The following is a 24,513-nucleotide window of genomic DNA, read 5'->3' on the forward strand; positions in this document are numbered from 1 at the left end:
ACCGGGTATTGTTCAATGTTTACTCTAAACTCAAAATCAATTAACTTCAAGACTCCACGTCTTCAAGTTTGCAATTTAACAAAAGGAGACTGCAGAAAATCAATTAACTACAGTGGGTGTGAAGGGACATCAACCATCATCTATCACCATTGAATAGCCATGACTTTCAGCTTTAAGCCATTCCAGGTGACAATAGCAGTTGATCATGTGACCAAAACTGACTTCTGATTCCAAAATCTTTTCCAAAAATCCAGGGAGACCTGGCAGTCTGCAAAGAACACCACTGCAGAATGTTAGCTGCAGACCAAGGCAGTAACACCAAAAGTTTTTTAAACTTGGAGGCAGCTACATCGTAAAAAGCCTTCCAGCCTGATTCCCCATTCCAAGTCCACCTGTAAAGAAACTTGACCTCGTGGTACAAAAACCCCATGACCTGCTGAATATTCATTTCTTTAAGGGAATCCTGCAATAATCCTGTTCTCTGACTTCAGCTATTTGAACTCATCTAAACTACAATTCAAGAGTGGAAAAGACTCCGTTTTTTAAAGCAGGCCCACAACAACTGTTCTACAATGAGCTAGACATATGAACTATTCTTTTGTTTATAACTTGTAAAAGTACACTATTCTCTATAACTGTATTTTTCCGAGAGAGAGAGAGAGAGAGAGAGTGTGTGTGTGTGTGTGTGTGTGAGAGTGCTGAGTGATTGATGTAGTGTTTAGACTTTTGGGGTGAATGCTTGAATAAATAATCCTCTTTATTTAAAACCACAAAAACTTGCTGTTTTTTTTAATTGACCACACACTTCAGGGACCAAGAAACACACACATCTTCCTCTCCAAAAACCACACTGATTACAGACAGCAAGGAAAAGGGTACAAAGATTTCAGTTCACTCCCGACCCTATCCGTAAGACTGGCAGGGCCAGCATTTGTTGCTCATCCCAATTGTCCTTGAAAAGATAGTGGTGAGCTATCTTTTTGAACCAAAGCAGCCCATCTGGTGTAGGCACACAAACAGTGCAGTTAGGAAGGAAGTTCCAGGATTTGAACCAAGCGACAGTGAAGGAACGGAGATATAGTTCCTAGTCAGGGCTGTATGTGACTTGAAGGGGAACTTGCAGGTGGTTGTGTTCCCAAATGTCTGCTGCCCTTGTCCTTTTAGGTGGTAGAGAATATGGGGTTTGGAATGCGTTGCTGAAGGAGGCTAAGCGAGTTACTAATTGACATTGCTACTAACCAAATCCCAGAAAGGAAAGAAGACATGTGTCAAATTGTCAAACTTGCTGCCTTGGACACCGCAAAAAACAAACATATGTTTGAGGTCAGTTGGTAAGAGCTCCTGTGAGATGTGGGTCAGGGCTGACGCTGGGAATGAAGACCAGAACTGGTCAGATTTCAGCTAGATGCCAACAAGAAAGAGAAACCAAAGGAAACGTTTTGACCCACAAGCCAGGGTGTGTAGCTTACTTTGTTGTTTTATATGTTATGGGAAGAAAAAGTCATCCGTTCAAAATTTCTACTCTGTTCAGTCATGTGAACTCCATAAAATGAACCATCTTTCTTGACTCTACATTAGCCTCGTCTCTGACCAGAATGTTAAATAGTACCAAGTACAGGAGATTGAAGAAGTGCATGTGATGGTGTATGTGTGAGGATCATGATATATCATTTCTATAAGTGTTCTCATTGTTCCAGCCCTTAAAGTTATGATAACATATCATTAGAATTTGAACAGTGTGAAAGAAATGAATCTAAGAGATGTTGGTTGGGCTTATGAAAGACACCAGCACCACTGAACCTCGCAGACCCAAAGTTTTGGAGCAGAGTGCGATGCCAAAATTGGGCGGAATTTAATCAGCGGTGCCTTGTTCCCAATGGCGGAACCCAAAGTGCGTGAGACTTTTGATCTCTTGCTTTTTGTCAATTCCCACATGATTGCAATTAAAATTTAAAGTGCCAGTGGCATGCATGGGAGACATGTGTAATGCCACAGCAGGGAAAGCTTTTCATTGGTGAAACCCACCATTAGCTGACAATGCTGCAGCTATGGGTGGGTGACAAAAGAACCTCCTGGTCAAACAGGGGGGCTCTGCATCACGGCCAAAAATTTCTTGCCCAACTGCGTTGCCATTAACATAAGGTTTATCGAGAGCACAAAGGTGGCACAGTTATTTGTCAAATTTAAATTTCACTCGTAAATAATTCACATTACATTGGTTTCACTTTATTCGTGTGTGCATCATCATTATTTGTTGACGCTAGCCTAGTCAGAGAGCTAAATGTACTGGCATGCCTCATGGTTGGCACGCATTGATGGTTACAGCGGAGTTAAGATCATTTTTTTTTATTGTGGAAGAAACAATGTTGTGTTTTTGCATTCACTCTTTATTACATGTTAGTGTCCAGTATTGTACTCACCCCACTCTGTGGGATGTGGCTGAACTTGCAGGCTCAGCTGGTCCTCCTTTTCATGCATTGTAAAGGACATTGTCCAAGATCACTCTCAATGGGAATAATTGAAATGTAGTAGGTGAACTCAAAGTCCTGTAAGGACTCTGACAGCCAATACCCTGAGATGGACACACATGTGGAGAATACCTTTAGGCACCTCATTTTCTTACCTTAATTGACTGTCCTCACCATCCCTCCCTCTGCACATCCAGGATGCCAGGCCCTTCCTACTTCATTCCTTCATACCTCCAAGCCCACCGTCTGCCACCCCTTGCATCCCGCTTCCACTCCTCCATGCACCCAAACTCCAGCCTTTCAAGACCCACTCCCAACCCCCACACCCCTGATTTGCCCTTTCTGCTCCCAAGCCTCTGTGCAAACTGCCTTTCTTTTGCCTCCCCGCCTTGTGCCATAGAGTTCAACAAGGAAATGCTGCTGACCGCAGACACAGCTGCACAAAGTCGACTGGTGCATGCCTTCTTTAAATGAACATCAACCACGAGCACGAAATTCTTGTGCACTGCTGACTTAATCTTGAAGGTAAGACATAATTTTTAAAAATTCTTTCTCAGGATGTGGGCATTGCTGATGAGGCCAACATTTATTGCCCATCCATAATTGCCCTTGAGAAGGTGGTTGTGAGCCATTTTCTTGAACTGCTGCAGTCCATATGGTGTAGGTACACCCACAGTGCTGTTAGGGCAGGATCGGGTTCCAGGATTCTGACCCAGTGACAGTGAAGGAACGACAATATAGTTCCAAGTCAGAATGGTGTGTGGCTTGGAGGGGAACTTGCAGGTGGTGATGTTTCCATGCATCTGTTGTCCTTGTCCTTCGAGGTTGTAGAGATCACAGGTTTGGAAGGTGCTGTTGAAGGTGTTTTGGTGAGTTGCTGCAGCACATCTTGTAGAGGGTGTACGCTGCTGCCACTGTGCATCTGCGGTGGATGAAGTGAGTGTTTAAGGTGGTGGTCCAGTTCAGTTTCTTGTCAATGGTGACCCCCCAGGATGTTGATAGTGTAGAATTCACAATGGTAATACCATTGAAAGTCAAAGGGAGATGGTTAGATTCACTCTTGTTGGAGATTGCCTGGCACTTGTGTGGCATGAATGTTACATGCCACTTGTCAGCCCAAGCCTGAATATTGTTCAGGTCTTGTTAAATATGGAAACAGTTCACTATCTGAGGAGTTGTGAATGGTGCTGAATATTGTGCAATCATCAGTGAACATCCCCAATCCTGGCCTTATGATGGAGGGAAAATCAATCATGAAGCAGCTGAAGGTGATTGGGCCTGGGAAACTGCCCAGAGGAACTCTCTACAGCAATGTCCTGGAACTGAGATGATTGACCTCTAACAACCACAACCATCTTCCTTTGCACTAGGTATAAATCCAACCAGCAGAGAGTTGTCCCCCTGATTCCCATTAGCTTCAGTTTTGCTGGGGCTCCTTGATGCCACACTCGGGGGCAGTCACTCTCAACTCACCTCTTGAGTTCAGCTCTTCTGTCCATGTTTGGACCAAGGCTCTAATAAGGCCAGGAGCTGCGTGGCACTGGCGGAACCCAAACTGAGTGCCAATGAGCAAGTTACTGCTGAGTAAGTGCTGCTTGATAACAGTGTCGGTGACAGCTTCCATTACTTTGCTGATGACCGAGAGGGTGCTGATCGGGCAGTAATTGACAGGTTGGATTTGTCTTGCTTTTTGTGGGCTGGGAATTTTTCTCAGTATTTACATGACTGGTCCAGTTAAGTTTCTGGTTAATAGTAACCCCCAGGATGCATTTCACATATAAGCTTAAAACCAACAGACAAAAGAGACATTTCATGCTGTTATTTTTGGCTCATTGCAATCCAAGGTCCTGTCTAATACATTGCACCCATCCCATCCTCAAATTGTTTTCAAATTGCACCATTTTTAGCAACACAAAATGATGCATTCTGACCGTATCAAACTGAAGGAATGCTGATGTAATAATTTTACTCCTCTGATTTATTCAGAAGGAACTGGGAATAATTAAAGTTTTACATCAACAAAGTCAATATTCTTTGAAGTCCAGTGAGAAAATCTCACCAATCTTAACAACAGGATAATAGTTACTGAAAATAAAACAAATCCTTTACCTTGTTCTCTTTTTACTCAAAGATATCTCTGTTCATTTTGCCCTGTATGCATTAACATCTATGGTCTCATAGTAACATATCAGCCTCTAGTACCTCATTCATGTTGAGACCTCGACAGTGAGTATCAGCAGGCTGACCGACTATATGAGCTATCATAGCTCACCTCTGCCCCCACAGGATGTCCATACAGAGCATATTTCTGGCAGAGCTTGCTGGGAGTATCCACCAGGAACACGAAACCTAGGAAATTTCCCTAAGCTGGGGACTGGGGTGGAGGAGTTCGGGGTGGTGGCGATGGCAGGGTGGGTCAGGCCATCAGGCCATTTGCAAAGTTCTTATTGAAATGTACAAACGCAGCATAGGCTGGAGATAGAACCTCAGGTTTCTTGGACTAAATGGTTAAGATATATGTTGACCAAAGGTCCTCTTGGGGCCTTGGAGAAAATGATTTCTATTTAACATTCCGTAAATGGCAACAGAAAAACAACAGAGATTGCCAAGATAAAAAATAAATCGTTATAACAAAGGACCACAACTATAGTACTTTGATATTACTGAGTTATTGCACTAGAAGGCACTCATTATTTGGTATGTTGTACATTGTACCGCTCTGACCACTCCATAAAGGAGCATTACACTAATTTGTTCCAGCTTTTGCTTCATCTTTTAGGAGTAGGGGATGATTTAACTGTCAGCACACTGCTGATTGCAGTTCGTTTCCTGAGGCAGGATAGGGCCATGCCAGTTTAACTGTGGGCCCCCTTAACATGCCATTGCTTCAGATAAGAACCGAGTGGAAAGTGACTGTCCGCCTTCAGGCAAATAGGCAGCCCTTGGCTGCCCATTAGCTGGCAGATAAATGCGGGAAAGTGAATGTGAGAGCTCGTGGTAAGATGTGGGTGGCATTCCAGGACTGAGAAGGCCTCAGTTTTTCCTGTGGGGGCCCTGGAGGAACACGCCTGCTCCTTCTGGACCTGACAAAGGGAAGCAGAAACCATACTTTGAGGGCCTCTTGAGGCTCCCAGTTGCTTTCACAATAGCCTTCGCCTGTTGGAAAAGCCACAGGACCTTCCCCATTCAGGTCAAAGTTAAAATTGCTGCAGTGCCTGTGACGGCCTCAGCAACCGGTTAGTTAATTAGTGCCCCTTTTGCTTCGGGCAAAAGTAGCTCAACCTCCTACCCAGAAGAATCCAGTTTAATTGGAAATGGTGGCCGGAATTTTCCAACCCCTCACGCCAGCAGAGTCTTCCGGTTCCGCCGATGTGAATGGAGAATTCAATGGCTTGCCGGTCCTGCCGCGGGGGTAACTGCCCCGGGGGTGCTGGAAAATTCCGGCCAGTGGGATCTAGGCAACTTGCTAATGGGTAAGTAACTGGGGCCTTTTGAAACCACCAACTGACCGGTTTAACCGGGTGTGGTAGGTTAACCAGACCTCAGTCCCCCGTGCCACCCCACTACCCCCATCATTGCTTTGCACTTTCTGATTTTGATTCCTGTATTCCTTCCTACCCTTCTTTCTGGTTTTATTTAATTTTCTGCTTGTAGGCAGATTCAATTCAGGCAGATGGATATGAATAGAATGAACATGATGTTAGAATGGCAGCTGCAAATGGTTAGAATGAATGAAACATGCTTAAATGGATAATAATTGGATTTGTCCTGGATAACATGGGAGTACCATATGTTGCTGAATTATTAACGACATGGTGTGAAAGGTGGAGTGCTGGAGGTGTTTTATATAATTAAGGTTGGTCCTCCATCATCCTGCCATTCAGTAATGTCACCACTGTGTGCAGATGTCCATTTGATTAAATGTGTGGCTAAAAGCAGGATAGTACCTCGTGCAGCAGCTTCTATAGTTTGAAGGCGAGCAAAAGAACCATGGCAACATCTGGCCTAGTGCAGAATGATGTGACTCTCATCAGTCACAAACAAAAGCTGAAAACCTTTCCTGCTGATGAAATTTATGAGCAAAGCCTTTAATGATATTTGGGCACTTGATAACATTCCAATGTTTGCTGCTTTTGTTCTACTGAGTCTATGGGGAAATCTGTGGCCTGCCTGAAAAGACCACCCTCCTCTAGTCTAAGACAGTGCTGCACTACTGATTACTTTATGGCTTTTATGATCTCAAATAATCTGGAAACACCCAGTAACATTAAACTTGAAATGTTAGAGATGTTGTTACTCTTACGGCTACTGACAAGGCTGTGCTTGAAGAGGAAATAGGTCTGGTACCAAAAGCAGACATAACTCACTAATAGCTCGTAAAGGAATCCACAGTCTATTCATATTCTGCTTTCAGGAGAGGTCCATGTATCACCTTCTTAGCCTACATACCCTCTGACCTATGGTTAGGGTGGTCCCTGTATATATTTCAGGTGTTCCCTAAATATATAATCCCTGATTCTTCACAATTCCTCTCCTCATTATCTTCTTCCTCAAGGCACAGGACAATCAAAGCCCAAAAGAGAAATCTATTGTTTTTGTACAAATTGGCTGTCCATTCTCTGTGAATAGTAGCAGCTACCTTTACATCCTGATAACTCAGTCTCATTGTGTCATTAAGGTCACTTCTGATTTTAAAACAGGACCTCAGTCTACACTGGCCTCTGACCTTTATGATCCTAACATTCCCCAGGTACCATACTGGTCACAACACCATCCCTGTTATACAGGCAATGCTTTCTGGAGCAGGAACTCATTACAAAGTCAGAGAACTATTGGGAGCTACTATGCCACACCCCTTCGTCTTTGTTTATGTGTGGAGGGGTGAGGTCAGGATGGGTAGATTAGAATTGTGGTGGGGTCAGTGAAAATAGATCAGATGAGTGGGCAGTTGGCAGAGGGCCCACTGCCCCAGCCCATTTCTATTGCCAGACCACTCAAAAATACTACTCAACAGGTTGACCTGAAAAATCTAGGCCTTGGTCCTGTAACTTTAGTTTAATGGATGTCTTAAGAACTCAAGTAATCTGAAACTTCCCACGTAACACACAAGATTGGAGATAACACTTAAATGAGTGCTTCTGATGGCAGTGAACTGGATATGGTTTGTAGCAGCAATAGACTTAACGGGATGAATAACCTTTTCCTGTTCCACACCTCCTGTTCTTTCTAGAATTGTGGAACCTTGTTTTCCACTGCTCAAAGCCATTTATAGCACTGCAGTTGGATTCATTTATTGTAAAATAGATCACTTATATGTAATTCATTCATTTGCCGCATTACTGGATAGCTCCATTTCCATTTTAAAAACTCATTCATGGGATGTGGGTGTCACTGGCTCAGCCAGCATTTATTACCCATCCCTAATTGCCCTTGTTCAGAGGGCATTTTAAGAGTCAACCACATTGCTGTGGGTCTGGAGTTACATGTTGGCCAAACCAGGTAAGGACAGCAGATTTCCATCCCTAAAGGACATTAGTGAACCAGATGGGTTTTTCCAACAATCAGCAATGGTTTCATGGTCATCATTAGACTTTTAATTCCAGATTTTTATTGAATTCAAATTCCGCCATCTGCCGTGGTGGGATTCAAACCCAGGTCCCCAGAAAATTACTAGATCTCTGGATTACTAGTCCAGCAACAATACCACTATACCATCGCCTCCTCCTGATAAACTTAACACAATCCAAAATGTAGGTAATCCCAGTTCACCTCTAATTTATTACAAAAAAAATCTCCAGCGCCCGAGAGTAAATTTTACACCCAAAGCCATTAAAATATCAATAGTTTATCTTTGACAATTGGCTACCCTTACTCAGGAGTTGACCAGAATTCCTGTGTTTGCTTTCACATCTCTCCATGACTTCATTCAGACAAACCTTAATGGCTTCACTCCTCCGCTCCTACATCCCCATGTACACCCTTCACTGCCCTAATGTCACATCTCCACTCCAATTTCTTGTTGGTTTATGTATGCTAATTCAAGTTCCTTACAGAAGAAAGCTAAATTTAATGCTCGCTAACCTAAGACACATACATCCAGCTATTTTGTTCTCACAGGAAACCTTACAGTGGTCTGAGGTAAGTGTTCCTCTGAAATTTCCTCTCTGCCTATAAAGAAGTGTATACCTTTCACTGGGAGCACTTCCTCAATTTGGGGATCAGGCTGGCACCTCTCTACAGGGGAATTGTAGGCTTGAACTTACATCTTCCATTCCAAACTGTGTACTGCTAAGCCACCACTGGAAAAGGTTTTTAACCTTTAAATAACCCATTAACAGACTTCATATAAATGGTTAAAATTTAATCAAAGCCAACAATCCACAGGACACTGAAATGAGCGCAAGGGAGTTGGCTTACAAAAAAAGGACTTCCACAAGCAGCGATATTGTATGATGTTAGTGCTGTCAGATTTGTCATAGGACTGTGTGGTCCCTGACTTCTGTACTATGTTCTAATGTATTCACAAACACCCACATGAAAACATGATCACAACTGACTGCTGCCGTAGTTTAACCAGATGCAGGACCTTGCTACTGGTAACAGCTTCAGTTTTCTAGTTGTGCAATTGCTATAGTGGGAAGGACACAACAAAGCAACCCTGAACATCAAGATGCAGGTACGCTGTTTCAGCAGTTGTAGATTTTATTGTCAGGCAGATACTTCCTATGTGGATTCTCAGCAATCAGGGGTTTCAGATATTTATTGTTCCTCTATATGCCTCAATAGCATCAATGTTAAATTAAATGTACTCAACATCTAGGCCAGATTTTCATGCCTCTGTCTGTGTCATAATGGAGATGAAGAGATTTTAAAATGGCGGATGGTACCCAATTGTTGGATTTACACCCCATTCCGATGTGTGGCATTTTTAAGGGCATGGGGCAAGGGAATGGGTGGCATGTCAACACAGCAATCCTGCCTTTGCCAGCTTCATTGTGTGGATGGGAATTTTAGACCTTCCCCCCTGCTATTTTCTTGGAGTCAGGCCCATTTTAGTGGGCAACATGGCCCGTGGCACCTCAGTGGAATCACGAACCATGGGGAAACCCTAGCCTGGGGTCAGGAACCATTTTACAAGCACTTTCAAAAGGTATTGACAACTTCACATGGCATAATTAGATACTGTGTGAAAGTTAATATAATTTTAGTGCAGTAATTGATGATAGGGCTTTGTTTAGAAAAGGTAAGGAACCTTAAAATGACCAGCATTGCAAAAGTAGAAAAGTCTTCAGATGCATTAGAATACTTTCTCAAGTGGATAAAGTGCTCTTTTGTATTAAACAGTATTGAGATTTATATTTTAATGTGGTAATTGGACCATGTTCTTTGATATTTACGTTTATTGACAGTCCAGCCATCTGCTGAGCCTTGGAAGCAGTGGAACAGATTGCCTTCAAAGGTTTTAATGCATTCAGCTTTGGAGGCTTTGGTTATACAGCTATGCAATGGAATCACATTATGAATGCTTGGCTGAGCTCTAAACATAGCTAGTGGATTCAGCTCAGTGGGGGTTGTTGACACTGCTGTCCATGGGGCTGTGAACTTTGCTTTGATTGACAGGTGTATGGACAGTTAATAGGATTATGTTTTTGAAGAGGTTTTTGAATGGCTGTTTGTTTGTTTTCACAGTTTTATGAGCATTTCAAATACCCAAAGTTATTAAAGGGCTCGTGAGTTCTATTCATAGTGGATACTAGGTGAATGGGAATGGGGGATATGGAGAAGTATTGTGGTATGGAGGGAGCATGGGGTGGATGGGGGTGAGTGGAGGCTGAGGGGTATGAGGGGTGAGGGCTAGGGTGGCTAACATTCATGTCCAGAACTGGGCCGATATCCCAGTGAATAAATGTGCCTTTTTAACTGGTTCATCTTGGCAGCAACCCGCCTCCGGAAGCAGTGGCCCCAACTCCAGCCTGCTCCCGCCACCCCATGATGAAAATAGCATGGGTGGGCACTGCCAGGCAGGAGGCAGGATCATGATGTTGGTAAATGGCCCAATTTGCAATTCCTGCATCAAAGATAAAACTCTGGGCCCTACTGTTCTATCTTCATTATCTGATTCCAGAGCAGCTTCTCCCGAGTTTCACCGGGATCCAAATGCAACAATGGATAACCCAGAGTATGTTTTGAGTATTCCCATTTGCACTCCAGCAACTACAGCAATTGAAAAATGGCACACATGCAGCCCACAACTAACCCTACAACCATGGTCTGTGTGTGTGCACAATCTCCCAGTACCTAATTCCAAGCAGATGAAGCAGAAAATGTACCTTATTATTTGCTTTCCTAGATTCTTGGACGTGACTTGCACTGGTCGTACTGTTCAACCATGTACTTTATCCTCCATCTCAGAAGAGCTACTTGTGTTGTACCACTTCACACAGCGATGATTGATCAGCTAGGGAGATCACTTTAAACTTATGAATTTGATATGATTTGCTGATGCAAGTGCCACACAAGAAGATGAAATCTGCGCCATTCACCTTGCCAGTTATCAGGATTTTGTTTTTCAAAGTGAAAAAAATTCCTGCATAGGATAATTAGTGTGTTTCTCTCTCCACAAACAGTGCCTGACTTCCTGAGCGTTTCCAGTATTTTCTGCTTATATTTCAGAATTCTGCAGTATTTTGCTTTCTTTAACGAAGTACAAACTGCGCCTATTGAAATTGTACATTTCACATCTATTAAATTGTAACAAATGATAATACAGTAAATCTTCGTTTATGATCACCTCACCTCCTCTGATAATGAGTAACCCCCTCCTGCTTTGGTTAGATCATTAAGTGTCCATTATACTCAAAGATTGACAGGCACAGTCGTAACTTGAAGAAAATATATCTAGATTTAATATCTGACAGTCCAAAGTCAAAACTTTATTCATGGCTGTGCTTAATCTGGTAAAAAGATTACTACAAGTCAGGTCACTGTTAATCCTCAAAGCATGCAACCCTGCAAAGGCTTGTTACTGAAGGGGTAAGAGATTTCAGATTGTAGGGAAGATCGGCTTATAGGAACAGTTTTTGAAAGGAAAAAGGGATGCTATAAAATACCAAAAACAGGGGCAATTCTTGATAAGTGTTTGAGGGAACAATCCCAAAGTCTGGCAGATGTTTGTTCAAATGGTTTTGAAGATAGCAACAGATGATCTTTACATAGCCCAGAAGTTAGAAGTCATATGACTGTATCTCAGTATTGCACATGCTCGGCCACCTACAAAAAAAACTTCAGAGTGCAGCAGGAGGAGCAACTATTGTGTTACTGCAGCACCACATGGACTGTTGAAGAAAAGGGCTCACCACCACCTTCTCAAGAGCAGTTAGGGATGGGCAATAAATGCTGGCTTAGCCAGCGATGGCCACATCTTGTGAAGGAATGATAAAAAAATCGACCACAAATCTCAGAAAATAAATTATGCTAAACTGAATGAATTGTGATAACAAATTTCCTCTGCATTATGACCTGACATTCAGGGGCAACCATTCTGAACAGGGCAATAGCTTTGATTGCTTTTTTTAAAAAAGAGGATAACTTTCAGCTTGACTCATACTGCAAGTGACTATGAAGGGGAGTGATTACAATGCTGGAGAATGAAACCTCTCTGCACCTAACGATGATGCTGAGTACTTTGTACAAGATGTGTTGCAAAGTCATACTGCTGCTCACATGGTGCCAGCTGCCGTTCACGTGGCTGCACTTCTACTCACATGGTGCCAGGCTGCAAAGGCTTGATGACCTTAGACAAACCATCTGATTTTTCAACATGACGTCTAGGCATTTCTGAAGCATTAATTGGTCAGAAGTGAAAGAAAATCCTAGTTTTGACTAACTTTGGCGTCTATAATGTGGACGGCTTACAATGAATTTCCATCACCTGCAAAGCAAGTCCAAGAACTTGGTGTATTTAAACTTGTGTGAGAAATGGCTGTCCATCTTAACTTCCCTTTCAATACAAGTCACGATATTGCGAACAAAGTGCGTAGAAATACAGAGGACATGAAACCTAACAGGATGATACTTAACTTGTCTTATTTGCCACCAAACTGGAAATTTGAAACCTCCATTTAAATGAAAGAGGATACTGTAAAATGTATTTTAAAAATATTTTGTTAAATAGTACCCATTATTTTTCCTGAATAAGCAGCATGTACTGGTTAGTCAGCCTCTTCTAGAAACTGCAGTAAGAAACATCACAATTTTAGGCTGTAATTAGAAAGATTTCAGGCATAGCAAACTCAAGCACATTTGCCATGCCTCCCTGTCAATCCCCAACAGGATGAGTTACAGTCAGCAGTGCTGAACAGATAGCGGGTGTAGATCAGTCAAGTTGAAATTTTGCTGCGCTTCACAATAGTCATTTTTAAGTTGGTGGGGGGTATTCACAGTACCAATGTGATGATCATCAGTCTCCATCAATATCCCTTCTTTAAGAATGCTTGCGGAATGTGGTGACACCAAGGTGGAATTCACAGCGGTGGGCCCATCCATCAGCGGAAGAGCCAGTGCAAATCTTGCCACAATTATTTCCGGCAATTCCAACAGGGTTAAATCCCAATTAGGCAGCCCATTGGCTGCCCTCAGGGTTCCTGGCTTCACCAGGATGATTTTCCACAGCTTTTTCTTATGTGGGATGGATGTCTCACCTCTAGTATGTGCTGACCAGTCAGGGGGGCCCAGGCAATTGAGGGGGGAGGGGGCATAGGGGAGTGGCTTGTTGTGAAGGGAAGGAAGTGTCTTCCTGTGAGTTCCTCCCTTGCCATGGGCAGGTCCCTCCATTGGGCACAGGATACCAGAGAGGCAGGGACCCTCCCACCCCCATAGCACCAGGCCGCAAAACCTGGCCATCTGCCCACATGGCATGGCTCCCACCCACTGCTGGTTGAGTTCTAGTGGTGGCAGGATGAGGCCGTTAAGTGGCCAGTGTCAGGCCTTCCATGCAATCAAGCCCCCAGAGCCAATCAGAGGCTGGCAGCTCCCCATTGTCAGCAGTGCCACGAGGATTGTGGCTGCTACTGGTAATGCACTGAGGGCCAGCCCCAGGATCAACGCAGGTGACTGAGGGCGAAATGGGGTCGCAGGGAGGGGGTCACCAGAGTGGCAGATAAGGCAGGGGGCACGGTGCGTCAGAGGGAAGGACAGAGGCATGGCTTTCAGGGGCTCTCCCTTCCTGAAGCTGGCTACCCAATGAGTACCTGTCAACAATGGACCCCTCACCACACAACTCAACAGAGTTTGCTGTGCGACCTTCAGGAGGCATGGAAGAGCCATGTGACTCTCATTCAATCCCCGAGCCACTATTAAATTCTAGTGGACTCTGGGATAATTGGCATTAGGTGGCTCATTAATTAGCTTAATTGCCTTCCAGCCATGGGCAAACTAGATCCCTGCATTTTTCCAATCCCAATCCCAAATGAGGATGGCTTTCCCAACGTTGGAAGCCGATGCTGGTACTCCTGTCAGATTCTTCCAGACCCCTGCCACCATGCCCATTCCGGCAGGCTCCATTAAATCCAGCCCAACATGGTCAAATGACACTGTCAAAACCTTAGATACCAACAGACACAGTTCCATTTTAGCAGAAGAGCAAGTTTTTTTAAATCTGGGTTTACAGGGCTGTGGAGCTATGCAGCTTCATGTTAATAATTATGACTGCAGCTGCTGATTGTGCATCCACTGATGACCTTTATTATAGAAAGATTATGTATGGTTTCTAAAGAAGACTGCTTGGTGCAGTTGTTAACTTTAGAATACCTCGGAAATCTAGCCATTCCTGCAGCGTGTGTTAATTCCACTCCTTCACACTCTGAAGCTCAATATTTCTAATAAGCAGTTCACTCAATTAGTCCATCAGGAATAGTCTTGCCAAAACTAAGAGAGGGGAAATAAACTTTGGGGCCTGAGGGCTTAATTATGCTCAATTCCTTGGCCTGGACTGTTGTCGGAGCTCGGAATCAGATTTATATCTAATTGGATAGATCTTTCAAAGAGGTGGCACAGACATAATTGGCTGAAAGACCTCTTTCTGTGTTGTATCATTCTATGATTCTTTGGCCTGGATTTTGAGGTGGTAATGACAGCAAAACTGTCAGTCTTCTCCCTCATTACTCCTCTAAAACTGACAGCAAATTCTGGAGTTTGTGGTTAAACAGACAGAAACAATGTTGGTTTTGACATCTCCCAGCAGCTTGCAATTAAATATAGATCACTGGACTGATGAGAACTTCCGCTTTTACTCTACCACTCTCATTATAAAAAGCCTTGAGAAAAGTTACATCTTGTTCAATGAGGTTTAACTCAGTTTTTCACAGCGTACATAGCTTATAATTACAATTGAACAACCTCAATGGCCCTGAAAAACTAATTTTATATTTGTGGAACATCAAGGTTATAGAATCATAGACTGGTTGGAGCTCAAAACGAGGCCGTTCAGTCTGTCAAATCTGTGCCGCTCTCTGCTAGAACAATTTAGCTAGTCCCACTCTCCTATCCTTTCCTGGTGCTCTGCAATTCCTTTCCCTCCAGATGCTTATCCAATTTCCTTTTGAAAACTTCAATTGAATCTGCCTCCACCACTCTTGCCAGGCAGTGCATTCCAGACACTCAATGCGTAAAAAAGCTTTTCCTCATGTCAGTTTTGGTCCTCTGGAGTCTGAGTTGCAGACATTGCTGGGCATCAGGGAGTGGGGGGAAAGGTGGCGGTGGGGGGGAGTGAGTTACTTGGCACTTTGTATGAGACAGTCACATCCCTTAGATTAACTTTAGAACTATAGAATTGGTCAATGGTCAGGACAGGAGGGTGTGACTGTGAGTCAGGCAGGTATGAGGAACTAGGATGGAGTGATGGAGAAGCCTCAGCCCTTGACTTTATCTGTTAGGTATGAAGTGCTTTCTACTTGTGTGGATGGGGAGAAGGTCTGCAGGGTGGATGAGAAGACTGATTATGTCACCATGGTTCAGGATGCCATTCAAGTGCGGGAAGTGAGAAGGAATGTGGTAGTGATTGGGGGCAATATAGTAAGGGGAATAGATGCTGTTCTCCAGAGCTGTGACTGGGAGCTCCGAAGTTTGTGTTGCCTGCCCAGTGCCAGCCCGTGTGGTGTAGGTACATCCAGAGTGTTAGTAGATAGGGAACTCCAGGATTTTGGCCCTCTGACAAAGAAACAATGGTGAAAAAGTTCCAAGTCAGAATGGTGTGTGAATGGAAGGAGATCTTGCAGGTGGTAGTCTTCCCATGTGCCTGTGCCCTTGTCTTCTAGGTGGTAGAGATCTGAGTTTGGAAGGTGTTGTTGAAGAAGTCTTAGCAAGTTGCTGTAGTATATCTAGTGGATAGTACATGCTGAATTAACTACATTACTTTTTTGCTTTCCTAGTCAACCACAATGAACCTGCAATGGGCAAACTGTAGATCTGCTCCATTAGTTTTGCAATTGTTGCTTTAAACCCATCACTAGAACATACATTAATTTGAATTGGATGTCTGACCCTCTGATTTCTTTTCCCATCTGTGTGAGATGCAAAAGTTAATGATGTGGAACACCCACAAACTGCAAAACTTGTAATCTATTTATGCTGAAATTTTTCAGACAAATAAGATTAGTAAAGGATCATCAATATAGTGTCCAAGTTAGCTTATTGTTCCCACATATTCCTGAATACAGCAGAAGTGCAGTTGCCAGGGCCACCAAGGAGTGAGTCAGAGGTATAGCTAACACTTCTTACTTTGCAACATCTAAGATAATATAACTGGTATCGTCATTAGGCTTGGTACTACCAACTAAAATGAAGGTTTGCCAACATGAATGAACAGAATCTAAGCCATTCCAAGCACACTAGAAAACTAAAGATCACATGTCTCCAACTTAGCTGGGTTTTGTTTTGCTGCATTTATAACAAAGTAACAGTTGGTGCTAAAAATGGCATTGTGTCTTTCACAAAGTTTTCTTCCAATATTAAATGTTAATGCTAAAGCTGTCACACTAATGACACTACAGCTCATCTGACGTGTCAGCTTTCCCTAGCTTGAAACATCCCATTCCTTGATCAGTGTAGGTGTGACATTATGTGAATACAGAACTGAAACATGATCAAAGGCACAATGCTCAGGAGTCAGAATAAATATTTACACTTGGCAACACATACAATTATGTTTTGTAAAGGCAAAGCTGAACACAGAAAAAAACTTACATTTTCGTTTAAGAGGTCGTTGGTTTGGAAGGTTCTGTTGGAAGAGCCTTGGCAAGTTGCTGCAGGATATTTTGTGAATTGTACGCATTGCAGGCAGTGTGCACCGGTGGTTGAGGGAGTAAATGTTTAAGGTGGTGGTTGGGGTACCGATCAAGCGAGCTTCTTCATCCTGAATGGCATTGAGTTCCTTGAGTGGTGTTGGAGATGCACTCATCCAGGCAGGTGGAGAGTGTCCCAATCACACTCCTGACTTACTTGGGGGAGTTACATAGCAATTTTCACTGGCAATCCTAAAATGCTTTATAGCCAATGAAGTACTTTTGAAATATGTGGCGGAATCTTCTTAGCTTTGTCTCTGCCGGAATGGTGGGCTATTTCCAGGCTTCAAATGTGATTCTTTGAACAGTGCACCCAGACGTTGCTCTTTACAAAGGCAAACCAATTATCATCTCGCCTTCGGGCTCCCCGACCAATTAGAGAGGATGGGCGGGATGATATGTCCATTCTGTCAAAGGAAAGATTTCTAATTAAAGGGGCAATGGCATGTGTCAGAAAAGCTCACCAGCATTTGGATTTTTTCAGGCTGCAGCAACCAAAGAATGGGGAAGAGACCATGGAAGGCTGCTCTCCCCCCGAGGTCACTCACTGTCACCTGGAGGGCCTGCTGAAGTATCTGAGGGATTGCAGTGAGCTCAACTCTCCCAAGGGCAAAAGGAAGGGGACAATCTCTCCAACCAAGCAGTTGTGGATGGCAATGGCCAAGGAAGTCTCTGGCCCTGGAAAACTAATTTCAAATTTGTGTATTGTCAAATTTCTCCATTGTGATAAACTAATTAATAGTTTCTTTTAAAATAATAAAAGCTTCTTTGGGGAAATTTTTAATGAAATTTCAGCTTCTAATGTGTACAGCACCATCTTTATTTTGCTCCCTCTAAAATTTATAAAGAGTTAATGATTATCTGTGCTTCCTGATTTGCAGTCTGTGAGAATTTTGCAATATCATTGGCTGCTTACCTGCTTGGTGATATCAGTTGGTAGATGCCTGGAGATCCCTTTGACTTGGTGCCAGACTCAAATTAACACTGGGAAAAGGCAAATCCAAGGCACAGCTGTTTGTAGGCAGGTTTCTTCAAGGCTAGTGGTAAGCACCTTTCCTGTGTCGCTGACTGCAAAATTTTGGCCAATTCAAATAATGGAGAAAATAATGGGGCTTAAGATGGATAAACCTCCAAGATTTGATGGTTTGTACTCAAAGTACAAATAGGTGAGGAATTAGCAAATGAGTTGATCATAATTATTTAAAGCTCCCCAGGTGCAGAAATTATGCTTTTTGCTTGAAAAACCGTCAATCCATTACACTAAGACAGGAAAAAAGGATTTATGCCTTTTGATTGGAAATTACAAATGTTACTCCATTACTTAAGAACTGAGAGAGAAGCCAAAACACTTCAGGCCTGACAGGCCCTGCAGAACGGTCCTCGAATGATCATCCCTAAGAATGGGTGGGTGGGGACAGGTGGGGAAATTAAAAGTTCTTAATTTGTCAAACTCGACCCAATCTGCCTCCAACAACTCACTTCCAATTTAAGTGGAGGGATGTCAGTGGGAAAGCACCCAATCTGCTCTTAGGAGATGGATCAGTCACTGAAGTCTCTTATAAAAGCCGTGCGCCTCCATTTTAACAGGATTTTAAAAATTTAATGCATGAGTCTCGGGATTGTTAGCAGGTAAAATGAGGTGAAAAGGGTTGAATTCATGAGGTACATGCATTTATTGTGGGTGGGGGGGGAGCAAGTGGTCCCTTCAGGCCCAACAAGCTCCCTTGCACAGAATCGGAGCCCTGTGATTGTCCAATCCTCTCCCAGTGATGACCTTCTCCTCCCTGCGATTTCTGAACCACCAGGATAAACAGGAGAAGGAGTCACTGGAGTGGGCCTTCCTGCTGGAAGTCAGTTCAGGAATTCTAAGAAGACTGAGGGAAACAACTTTTGATGGACACTGAACATTACAACTCGGTGAAAAGGGGAGAGGTGACCCTGTTGTAAGCTGGGAGTGACTTTGAACTGGTTCCTGTAAAGACTAAAATTCGACGTAGAGTATGGTATAATGCATGAATGTGGCATTGGGGTTTTTGGTCATGTTAAGATGTAAGGGAGGGGGAATATCCTTTCTGTAGTTTAGTAAATAAATTACCTGCTAAGTTATGTTTAGTCAAGGCTGCTTTTAATGTGATTTTTACAATAACGTTCTTAAAACATGAAATCTTGTTGCGTGATCCTTTGAGTCGGTCACTGGAAATTCAAATCTCTTTTTAAGTATCTCTAAATCTCTCTAAAAGTATCGGTCTCTACGAGGATCATAACACACCCCATAATAGCCAAACCAACTCCCTCCCACCACTGTGACGTTTTAACTGCCCATGCCCCATATTAAAATTGGGGCTATTATTCTGTCTCTTCCTCTTCTACTAATTCTCCATGTTGTGTACTAATCGTCATCCAACAAGATGGGAAGTGACCGTAAGATTGGACGGGCAGCGAAAAAGTTCTTTAAATTAACTTTTTAATGGCCTTAATATGCTTTTAATTGTCGGTGGGCACACTGCTGACTCCGCGCGTGCCCGCCGACCGAAATATCGCACAAGTGCACGATGACGTCGGGACACTTGCCTGATGTCATCGTGTGTCATTTTACGCTCGGTCGGGTCGGGTGCGGGCCTGCCTGCTGAGCTAAATATTTTACCCCAGGTTACCCTTTCACCACAATCAGCAAGGTCTTCCCTCTCTATAGGTAGGTGTGTCTCAGCAGCCACTTTATAAGGAAGCCTTAAGCCATAACTTTACAGCCAATAAAATGTTGGAAATTTGCAACTTATCACTGAGATTCATGTGTAAGTACAAATGCCCTGTCATTTCATAGCATGATGCCTTTAAAAACCAACACCACACATCAGTGTCCATCTTCCCTTCCATTTCCTGACACTGAACTCCAGAAAGCAAACAGGAAGGGAACCAGACCAGGGAGCTTTTTAATTCACTATAGTCTCTGCCTAAACTAAAATCTATAGCCTCATGGAGCTGCTTGTGGTAAATAGCAATGTTGTACTGTTCATTGGAATTCAGTATAGATGGCATTAGAATCGACTTGAATCTTCATCCTGAGATTTTCATTTAATTTAAATTGAATAAAACTGTCCTATGAGAACTGAACTGCTCTTGTCTCGAATACACAAACCTGCTTCCTGTTCTTAAGTTTGCATCTGAAAAACTGGCGTCACATTGGCAAATAACCAAACAGTTTCTTTGATGAAATATAAACCACTCAGAAGATCACTGTTAAATATTTCAATTGATCCACACCAGAGAACAGTCTAGGTAACTTACTTCCCGGGGCCTCTGTGTCTGGATCCCATTGGTAATGTTACAAGGTTTAACTACAGCAAAAGTGAGTGAGTTCATTACTGATCATTCCCTCCCCCAACTTTTTTTTTTTAAATGTATTTTCTGGGTGGTTCATATAGAAACATAACCTGAGGCATTCACTGCTGAACTGAACCAGACTAGTTTGAAATTAGCCACTAAAAGTAGATCATCTATTCAGCCACTATGATGGTTTTAGGGTATATTTGACTTCTCCTGTGCTTAATAAAATATTATTATAGCTGAAATATGCTGAAAAATATCTTAGGCTGTCTAATTCCTATGAATGCTCCGGCCTACAGAAGAATATAAGAATTAGGGGCAGGAGTAGACTATACAGCCCCTTGGGCCTTCTCCGCCATTGAATAAGATCGTGACTGATCCTTGTCCTCGATTCCATTTCCCCATCCAATTATATATTCCTTGATTTCCTTAGAGTCTAAAAATCCATCGATCTCAAACCTTGCTTATACACAATCCACAGCCCCTCAGGAGATGAGAATTCCAAAGATTCACAATCTTCTGAGTGAAGAAATTTCTCATCTCTGTCCAAAATACGTACCTTATCTTTGCACCATGGCATCTAGAAGACAGCATCTCAGCATTTATCCTGCCAAACACTCTCAGAATCTGAAGGTTTTATTCTTTCAAATTTAGAAGGTTAAGGAGAGATTTGTTCAAAGTTATCAAAATATTAAAGGATCAGGTAGGGTAGATTGGGGGGAACTATTTCTGCCAGTTGGGGATTCTAGGACTAGGTGGCATAGTCTAAAAATTAGAGCCAGACCTTGCAAGATTGAAATTAGGAAATATTTTTAACATAAAGGGTAGTAGCAGTTTGGAAATTTCTTCTTCAAATAGCATGTGGGAGGGTGGCGGGGGTGGTGTGCATGTGGCACTGGGAAAGTTGCAGCTCTGTGGGAAGATGACCCTCGGTTGAGGCCTTCATTACAGCACCCCCTCCACCACTACCCCCCACCCCACCCCACCCCAATTTCCATGACAGCCTGACTCTGGGAAAGTTCCCTGGAGGAAGAACACTACCATTCCACCGTTATCTCAATGGGGCATCCCATTAGGCTAATTTCCCAGCCCCGCTGCCTCCAAACCCCTGTCAACAGGGCTGGGAAAATTTAGCCAATATGTGCCCTCCTCATGGCCTACTTTCCCATCGAGCTTTGTATCATCAGCAAACTTGAATACATTACACTCAGCTCCTACATCTATGTCATTAATGTAGATTATAAGTAGCTGAGGCCCTAGAACTGATCCTTGCAGGATCCTACTACTAATAGCCTGCCAACCTGAAAATTACCCATTTCTCCCTACTCTCTTTGCTGTCTTTTAACCAATCATCTATCCATGCTAATATGTCACCTCCCAATCCCACGATCCCTTGGGCAGGATTTTCTGGATGGTGGGGTTTTCCACTCGGGCTCCCAACAGATTGCAGGGAACATATTCCCACCGATCGCAGCAGCTACACAGCCATTTAACACTCCAAGGAGCATTACTTGGCTGGAGATGGGGTCTTTGCCCCTCACTCAGGCAGAAGACTGCCTCAGAGAACTGCTGGCCTATCTGATTGGCAGTGCAAAATGCAGCAGTTGAGAGGACTGGGATTACAAGCAGTCCCCAGATTCAAAGGCCAGGAGTCCAGAACCAGGTCAGTGTAGGAGATCACACAGAGGTTGGGGCGGTTAGGCTTGGCGGAGGGTTGGGAAATGGGCTGGGGGTCTTTATGGAGAAACCAGGGTTGGAGGGAGTACCCCTAGGATCTAGACCTGGGGGAGGGGGTGCACCCGATGTGGAAAGGGGCACTTGAGGGAGGAGCCTCTCCTTTCCCACCTAAGGCCCAAGGAGGATGAGCTACTAGGCTTCCTCCCTACCCCTGAACTTCTTCCAGCAGTCTCAAAATTGAGCCCCATGTAAAATTGCGGACAGGTCGGGGTTGGGGGGAGAGCAGCTGGAAGACCACCTGGAGAATTCTATGAGCCTTCCCACCTGCAAACCCATTGGCAGGTGGCTGTAAATTCCAGCCCTTTATGTTATGCAACAAACTTACGTGTGGTACCTGATCAAATGCCTTTCAAAATTAAAATATAATACATCCACTGATTCCCTTTTATCTACCCTTTCAGTTATATCCTCAAAAAACTCTACTAGACTTGTCAAACAAAATTTCCCTTCCATAAACAATGGTTGACTCTGCTCATCATAAATGTCATCAACACTTGGGGATTTGTCAGCTTTCAACCCCATTAATTTCCCCAGTCCTTTTCTTTACTGATATTTTATATTAGCTCCTCACTCTTATTAGACTGGCGGGCGCGGCAGGTGGGCCCAGGAGCAGTCACGAAGCCAACCGCTGCCCGCGGCCAGACCCCGACATCGGGTGAACACTCAGCCAGCGTGAAATGTGTGTTGCAGCGCTCAGCACTGCCGGGGTGGGGGTTGCGGGGAGGAGGGCGAATGCGGAAGTTTGCGCGAGTGTGCGCAATGAAAGCTCCCTGATGCACAGAGCTGCCTCAGGGAGCTGAAGATTTAAAAACTCAATAATAAAAAAGTTACCACTGTTTCTGTCACATGGGGTGGGGCATGTGGTGAATTAAATTTTTACATTTTTATTTAATATTTAATTGCTGTCGGAAACCTCATCCTGCCCGTGGATGAGGTTTCCTCAAAGATCCAAAGGCCGCTTGGCCTTTTCGCCTGCCCAAAACCGTAAGGTTGGACGGACAGCGAAAAATTTCATTCAATTGTTACTTTAATGGCCTTACCAGGCCTGTTAATTGTTAGCAGGTGCGCTGCCAACTCCCGTGCGCGCCTGTCAACCGAAATATCGCACAAGTGGGCGATGACATTGGGATGCTCGCCCGACGTCATCGCGCTTCATTTTACACTCGAGCGGGTCGGGCACGTGTCCGTCCGCTAAGCAGAAAATCCTGCCCTTGGCTTCCCATTACTTATGGGGTGGAATTTTACGGCCCTGTCGCAGCGGGGGCGGGGCTGTAAAATGCAGCGAGTCATTCAGAAGTCCATTGTCTTCAGCGGGACCATAAAATCCCGCTGGTGTAAAATTCCATCCATGGTCATTTTTTATGCATTTTACTGTGATGTCAGCACAAAATATTTGTTTAACACCTCTGCCATTTCCTTATTCCCATTATAATTTCTCCTGTCTCAGACGCTAAGGGACCCACATTACCTTTCACAACTCTTTTCCTTTCGACATACTTGTGGAAGATCTTACAATCAGCTTTATATTTCTGGTTAGTTTATGCACATTTTGTCTTTTCTCCATCTTTATCGACTTTTTTACTTATCTTTTGCTGTTATTGAAAACTCCCAATCCTCGGGCTTATTGCCCTTCTTGGCATTATTGTAAACCTCTTCTTCTAGTCCAGGACTATCCTTACCTTATCCAGTTTGCCAAGGATGAATCACTTTGCCCATTAAGATGTTATTTCTCAATGGAATGTATAGGCATTGAGAAGCATGAAACATTTCTTTTAATGATGGCCATTACTTATCTACCATGATGCTTTTAAATCTAATTCCCCAATCTACCTTAACCAACTTTCCCCTTATACCCATGTAATCAGCTTTATTTAGTTTTAACACTCTAATTTCAACCTTACATATGTAACTCTCAAACACAATGTAAAAATCCAAAATGTTATGATCACTCTTCCCCAAAGGATCCCTCTGAAATTACTAGCTAGCTCTGTCTCATTACACAAGACAAGATCTAAAATAGCTCTACCCTGATGGGTTCATTACGTATTGTTCTGAGAAATTGTCTTGAATGTCTTTCATGAACTTGTCCTCAAGACTACTTTAGCCAATTTCATTTGCTTAACCTGTATGAAGATAAAAGTCTTCCAACATTATTGCATTACCTTTGTTAAAAGCTCCTTTTCAACTCCTGCTGAGCTACATTGTCTTCCTGTCTCAAATTTAAAATTCTAATCCTGATGTTCAAATTCTGCCAAAGTCTCACTTCTCCCTATTTCTCTAACCTCCTGCAGCCCTGCTGCCATGCTCCACCATTGATGGTCATGTCTTCAATTGTTTATCCACTAAACTCCGGAATTCCCTCATTAAATCTCTCCATCTCTCTCACCTCGTTTAAACCACTCCTTAAACTTTGAATATTCTCTTAGTCACCTGTCCGATCGACACCTTATGCAGCTTGGTACCAATTTTACCTAAACATGTACAGTCTCCTGTGAAAGACCTTGGAAAATTTTACTATATCAAGGGTGCTATATAAATATAAGTTGTTGTTGACCAGAGGAGGCTTGGCAAAAGCATCATTAGAGGATTCCTCAGTGCGGTGGCGATATAAAACCAAGCACAATAAACCTGAACCTTCTCTGTTC

At 43.3% G+C, this 24,513-nt stretch overlaps 1 protein-coding gene and 1 long non-coding RNA gene across 5 annotated transcripts in view; one reads left to right on the forward strand and one right to left on the reverse strand.

Annotated features, from left to right (window-relative positions):
• LOC144689842 (uncharacterized) overlaps nt 1-18,971 on the forward strand; it is a 48,724-nt gene extending 29,753 nt beyond the window's left edge. The window contains exon 2 of the long non-coding RNA XR_013578722.1: nt 17,292-18,971. This is a non-coding gene — a long non-coding RNA (uncharacterized LOC144689842). The remainder of the gene's footprint in view (nt 1-17,291) is intronic.
• Nucleotides 1-24,513, reverse strand: part of chrm3b (cholinergic receptor, muscarinic 3b) — a 1,038,143-nt gene that overhangs the window by 664,402 nt on the left and 349,228 nt on the right. The window lies entirely within an intron of this gene.

Source organism: Cetorhinus maximus, chromosome 14 (genome assembly GCF_964194155.1).
Source record: "Cetorhinus maximus chromosome 14, sCetMax3.hap1.1, whole genome shotgun sequence".
In the NCBI taxonomy this organism is placed as follows: domain Eukaryota; kingdom Metazoa; phylum Chordata; class Chondrichthyes; order Lamniformes; family Cetorhinidae; genus Cetorhinus; species Cetorhinus maximus.